The sequence below is a fragment of the Palaemon carinicauda genome, unplaced genomic scaffold (genome assembly GCF_036898095.1).
Source record: "Palaemon carinicauda isolate YSFRI2023 unplaced genomic scaffold, ASM3689809v2 scaffold443, whole genome shotgun sequence".
NCBI classification, from domain to species: domain Eukaryota; kingdom Metazoa; phylum Arthropoda; class Malacostraca; order Decapoda; family Palaemonidae; genus Palaemon; species Palaemon carinicauda.
This window is the reverse complement of record NW_027171699.1, coordinates 36,053-42,252: the sequence shown is the minus strand read 5'-3', so window position 1 is coordinate 42,252 and position 6,200 is coordinate 36,053. Positions and strand designations below refer to the sequence as shown.

Genomic DNA, 6,200 nt, shown 5'->3' with positions numbered 1-6,200 from the left:
TGGCGCTGTTGATGTACACCCCCTACCTGTATAGCGATCGCTGGCGGATTTTTAACGTAGAGTTTTCTGTCGAGCAACAGAGTTGCAGCTTATATAATCACCGGCTAAGTTTAATATTGAAAACTGGAATTTTCATTACACCTTTAGATTGATAAGGTGTCCATCATTCTTTTCAACTCTCCTAGGCCTAACCCAGCTACAACCCTAACGAGTCATAATTCACTAAACAGTTATTTTTACATCCTGTATCTAAAATAGCATCAACTTCACCCTAAGAGTTCATATATGTTTAAGATTTAAAGGCCGCTCATGAAGGGCAGAGGAAAGGGACAGTGACATTGCCCTATCAAGCAGGACAATGCCCTAGAGACCATATGAACAGCGCCCAAGCCACCTCTCCACCCAAGCTAGGACCAAGGAGGACCAGGCAATGGCTGCTGATGACTCAGCAGACAGACCTATAGGCTCCCCCAAACCTCCCATCCCTTGCTAACAAGGATAGTAAGGTTGCAGCGACCAAAGAAACTAACGAGTTTGAGCGGGACTCAAACCCGTCTGGCTCTCGACTGTCAGGGACGTTAACACAACTATGAAATCTCTCATCGTTTCACCAGATTCTCTCTCTATTTTAAAGGACTACTTCTTCATCTTCCCTTAGTTATCCCATATTGTAAGAAAACATGAAAACACCCAGTTTACAGTGCAGCAGAGAAATACGTCTATGCAGGTTACATAAATCTTTCATAATTGCTATCATTCATTGCACTCAGATCTTTACAGACTGTACAATCCTAGGAAAGGAGTTAATTCTAAGTTATAACTTCTCCATGATAAGTCACATTCCTTAAAAGTATTTTAGAAGGTTTATTCCAGCTGTGACCAGACTGTAGAATGATCTTCCTAATCAGGCAGTTGCATCATGGGTACTTTAGAAGTACAAACTTTTTGCAAATGCTTTTTCGTGAAGCAGATTAATTCAAGTCTCATTCTATAGTTTATATAAGACTGATCTATTCAAATGTTGTTACTGATCCTAAAATACTTCATATATTCTTATTTATTACTTATATAAAGTTCACTTGTCATTTCCTTCATTTCTTTCCTCCCTAGGCTACTGATCCTGATGGAGCCCTTAGGCCTGTGACATTCTGCTTTTCTAAAATGGGCCAAAGCTTGGCGAGTCATATTACACTATGATTAAAATCGATATGAATGCTCGGAGGCCAATCATTGAGAAATATTAATCGTATTAAAGAATATATACTCTTAACCCTTTTACCCCCAGGCTCTTTGGATATTTCCAACCCTTAACCCCCAAGGGGGTTATTTTTTTCCCAGCACATTTTGCAGTATATTTTTTTTAAATTGCTCTAACAGCCTTAATTTTTGTCATAGAGAGGTCAGGTTGGTCTCATTCTCTTGGAAAATGCCTGAATTTTTTCAAAAAGTTATCAAAAATATGAAAAAAAATCTTTATAGCATTTTTTTGCAAGGACGTACCGGTACGTCCATGGGGGTAAAGGGATTGGTTTTGTGAAACGTACCAGTACGTCCTTTGGGGGTAAAAGGGTTAAAAGGTGATTTGACCCAATATTTCTATTCTTTACCTAACATAGCTTTATATTATTGGCATGATCATTATCTAAGCAGAGCAAATCCAACCACCAAATAGCTGTCTGATAAACTAATGCAACTGCACTTGTCGCCCTGTTTAACGGATACGTTGGTTGGGGTCTAACCCGTTAGTAAAAGCAGGACGTGACTTTCAGATTTCATCTATAAGCTAACCTACACAATAACCTTCAAAATACCAAACCTAAAACAGAAATCAATCCTTTACATTAAGAATCAAATCCTTCTTACACTTATCAGAGTTGTCTTGACATATAATCAAAGACTGAACGAAACTAAAACCTAAGGTTGGACGACATGCCGTGCATCCGGCCGATTTCTCAACAGCGTTATTGTCATTATTTTCTATGGTAATTATGCTGTCTGTATGATCACTATCTCTCCCTAATTCATCCGCATGAGCAGCTAAAAGGGCCTCTTTCATTTTACGTCACAGTCCTCAGCATCATCTTGGCGGGTCTCCTTTTACATCTGGATTTTAAAGTAATGTCCACCTTTATGCAGAAATTTACTCTTTGTAGAGACCTGAAATAAGACGAAAAATAGTTAAAAATCATGTTATTTTTATTAGTAAAATAAATTTTTGAATATACTTACCCGATAATCATGTAGCTGTCAACTCCGTTGCCCGACAGAAATCTAAGGAGGGATACGCCAGCTATCACAATACTAGAAGGGGGTGTACTAACAGCGCCACCTGTGGCCAGGTACTCAAGTACTTCTTGTTGACACCTCCTCAATTATTCCTCGATCCCACTGGTTCTTTATGGGGAGGAAGGGAGGGTCAATTAAATCATGATTATCGGGTAAGTATATTCAAAAATTTATTTTACTAATAAAAATAACATTTTTCAATATTAAACTTACCCGATAATCATGTAGCTGATTCGCACCCAGGGGGGTGGGTGAAAACCAGTGAACAAGATTAAAGGATAGCCAAGTATCCCCAAATTTCATATAACAGTTATCTCTAATAACAAATGAAATAATAAGTACCTGGTAAGGAAGTCGAATTGAACCGTTACTCTGCCTCTTTTTTAAGTTCGTCTTCCTTACTGAGCGCAGCGTTCCTCTTGGAGGCTGAATCAACCCAAGGTGCTAAAGTATATAGGGTTGCAACCCCTACTAAAGGACCTCTACACAACCTTTAACCTAGGCGCTTCTCAAGAATGAATTGACCACCCGCCAAATCAAAAGGATGCGGAAGGCTTCTTAGCCTACCGTAACAACCATAAAAACAACAAAAAGAATTCAAGAGAAAAGTTAAAAAGGTTATGGGATTAAGGGAATGTAGTGGCTGAGCCCTCACCTACTACTGCACTCGCTGCTACGAATGGTCCCAGGGTGTAGCAGTTCTCGTAAAGAGACTGGACATCTTTCAGATAAAATGATGCAAACACTGACTTGCTCCTCCAATAGGTTGCATCCATTACACTCTGCAGAGAACGGTTTTTATTAAAGGCCATCGAAGTAGCTACGGCTCTTACTTCGTGAGTCCTTACCTTCAGCAATGCAAGGTCTTCCTCCTTTAAGTGAGAATGTGCTTCTCTGATCAGAAGCCTTATATAATACGAAAGCCCATTCTTGGACATGGGTCTCGAGGGTTTCCTGATGGCACACCATAAGGCTTCTGACTGTCCTCGGAGAGGTTTAGACCTCTTGAGATAATATTTGAGAGCTCTGACAGGGCAAAGAACTCTCTCAAGTTCGTTACCTACCATGTTGGCAAGGCTAGGTATCTCGAACGATCTAGGCCAAGGACGTGAAGGAAGTTCGTTCTTTGCTAGGAATCCAAGCTGGAAAGAACATGTAGCAGACTCGGTCGTGAAACCAATGTTCTTGCTGAAGGCATGAACCTCACTGACTCTCTTAGCTGTTGCCAGGCAAACGAGAAAAAGAGTCTTGAGGGTAAGGTCCTTGAATGAAGCTGACTGGAGAGGTTCGAACCTAGATGTCATAAGGAACCTTAAGACTACGTCTAAATTCCAGCCTGGGGTGGAAAGACGACGATCTTTAGACGTCTCAAAAGACTTAAGAATGTCTTGAAGGTCCTTGTTGGAAGAGAGGTCCAAACCTCTATGGCGGAGAACTGAGGCCAACATACTCCTATATCCCTTAATCGTAGGAGCTGAAAGGGATCTCTCATTCCTAAGATGAAGCAGGAAGTCAGCTATTTGGGTCACAGAGGTATTGGTAGAGGATATTGAATTGGCTCTACACCAGCTTCGGAAGACCTCCCACTTAGACTGGTAGACCCTACGAGTGGAAACCCTTCTTGCTCTGGCAATAGCCCTGGCTGCCTCCTTCGAAAAGCCTCGAGCTCTAGCGAATCTTTCGACAGTCTGAAGGCAGTCAGTTGAAGAGCGTGGAGGTTTGGATGTAACCTGTCTACGTGAGGTTGACGTAGAAGGTCCACTCTTAGAGGTAGAGTCCTGGGGAAGTCTACTAGCCATTGTAGTACCTCTGTGAACCATTCTCTTGCAGGCCAAAGGGGAGCAACCAGCGTCAGCCGTGTCCCTTCGTGCGAGACGAATTTCTGCAGAACCTTGTTGATTATCTTGAACGGAGGGAATGCGTACAGGTCGAGATGGGACCAGTTCAGTAGAAAGGCATCCACATGAACTGCTGCAGGGTCTGGAACAGGAGAACAAAACAGAGGAAGTCTCTTGGTCATGGAGGTGGCAAACAGATCTATGGTAGGTTGACCCCACAAGGTCCAAAGTCTGTTGCACACACTCTTGTGGAGGGTCCATTCCGTGGGAATGACCTGATTCCTTCTGCTCAGACGATCTGCTGACACGTTCATATTGCCCTGGATGAACCTCGTGACTAGAGAGAGGTTTAGACTTCTTGACCAAATGAGGAGGTCCCTTGCGATCTCGTAAAGGCTCCTCGAATGGGTCCCCCCTTGCTTGGAGATGTAAGCCAAGGCTGTGGTGTTGTCCGAGTTCACCTCCACCACTTTGCCTAGCAGGAGGGACTTGAAGTTCAACAGGGCTAGATGAACTGCCAGCAGTTCCTTGCAGTTGATGTGGAGAGATCGTTGTTCCTCGTTCCACATTCCGGAGCATTCCTTTCCGTCCAAGGTTGCACCCCAGCCCGAGTCCGATGCATCTGAGAAGAGATGAAGATTGGGGGTCTGAATGGCCAAGGATAGACCCTCTCTGAGAAGGAGGTTGTGCTTCCACCACAGGAGAGTGGTCTTCATCTCTTGGTTGATAGGGATAGAGATTGCTTCCAGGGTAGAACTCTTGTCCCAATGAGCTGCAAGGTGGAATTGAAGAGGGCGGAGGTGGAGTCTGCCCAGCTCGACAAACAGGGCTAGGGACGAGAGAGTCCCTGTGAGACTCATCCACTGTCTCACTGAGCAACTGTTCCTCTTCAGCATGCTCATGATGCACTCTAGGGCTTGGCTTATCCTGGGGGCCGATGGAAAAGCCCGAAAACTCTGACTCTGAATTTCCATTCCCAGATACACGATGGATTGTGAGGGAATGAGTTGAGATTTTTCCAAATTGACTAATAGACCCAGGTCTCTGATAAGGTCTAAAGTCCAATGAAGATTCTCCAGACAACGACGACTCGAGGAGGCTCTCAACAGCCAGTCGTCTAGGTAGAGGGAGGCTCTGATGTTTGACAAGTGAAGGAATTTGGCTACATTCCTCATCAGAAGGGTAAAGACCATAGGAGCTGTGCTTAGGCCAAAACACAGGGCTTGGAATTGGTAGACGACCTTTCCGAAAACGAATCTTAGGAAAGGTTGGGAGTCTGGATGAATCGGAACGTGAAAATAAGCATCTTTCAAGTCCAATGAGACCATCCAGTCCTCCTGTCTGACCGCTGCTAAGACCGACTTGGTCGTCTCCATCGTGAACGTCAGCTTGGTGACATACTCGTTGAGAGCGCTGACGTCCAGCACAGGTCTCCAACCTCCTGTCTTCTTGGCCACAAGAAAGAGGCGGTTGTAGAAGCCCGGGGATTGATGGTCCCGGACTACAACCACAGCCTTCTTCTGCACAAGAAGCGACACCTCCTGGTGCAAAGCTAGCCTCTTGTCCTCCTCTTTGTAGTTGGGAGAGAGGTTGATGGGCGAAGTGGTCAGAGGTGGTTGAAGGAAGAATGGAATCCTGTAACCGAACCTCAGCCAACTGACAGACTGTGCGTCTGCACCTCTCATCTCCCAAGCTCGCCAGAAGGTCTTGAGTCTGGCTCCTACTGTCGTCTGGAGAATCGGAGAGTCAGTGTTTTCCTTTGGATGGCTTGGATCCTTTCCTGGACTTGCCTCTGTAAGAGTCTGGACGGGAGCTTCCTCGGCTGGGGGCTCTACCACGAAAGGGCGGTATGAATCTAGTCGCAGGGGTATCAGCCACTGGGGAGCGGTAAGTCTTAGGGGCTGAGGTGGAAGCCTTAGACTTACGAGCCGAAGAAGCTACAAGATCGTGCGTGTCCTTCTGTATCAAAGCAGCCGACAAATCTTTAATGAGCTCTTCGGGAAAAATGAACTTCGAAAGAGGAGCAAACAGAAGTTGTGAACGTTGGCAAGGGGTAATGCTGGCGGAAAGGAAAGA

General features: G+C 44.7%; 1 protein-coding gene across 1 annotated transcript in view; it reads right to left on the bottom strand.

Annotated features, from left to right (window-relative positions):
- Positions 1–818: 818 nt before the first annotated feature.
- The window catches only part of LOC137636918 (mitogen-activated protein kinase kinase kinase kinase 3-like), a 38,947-nt gene continuing 33,565 nt past the window's right edge, over positions 819–6,200 (bottom strand). The window contains exon 6 of the mRNA XM_068369261.1: positions 819–2,157. The gene's annotated coding sequence lies outside the window, so the exon portion shown is untranslated. The remainder of the gene's footprint in view (positions 2,158–6,200) is intronic.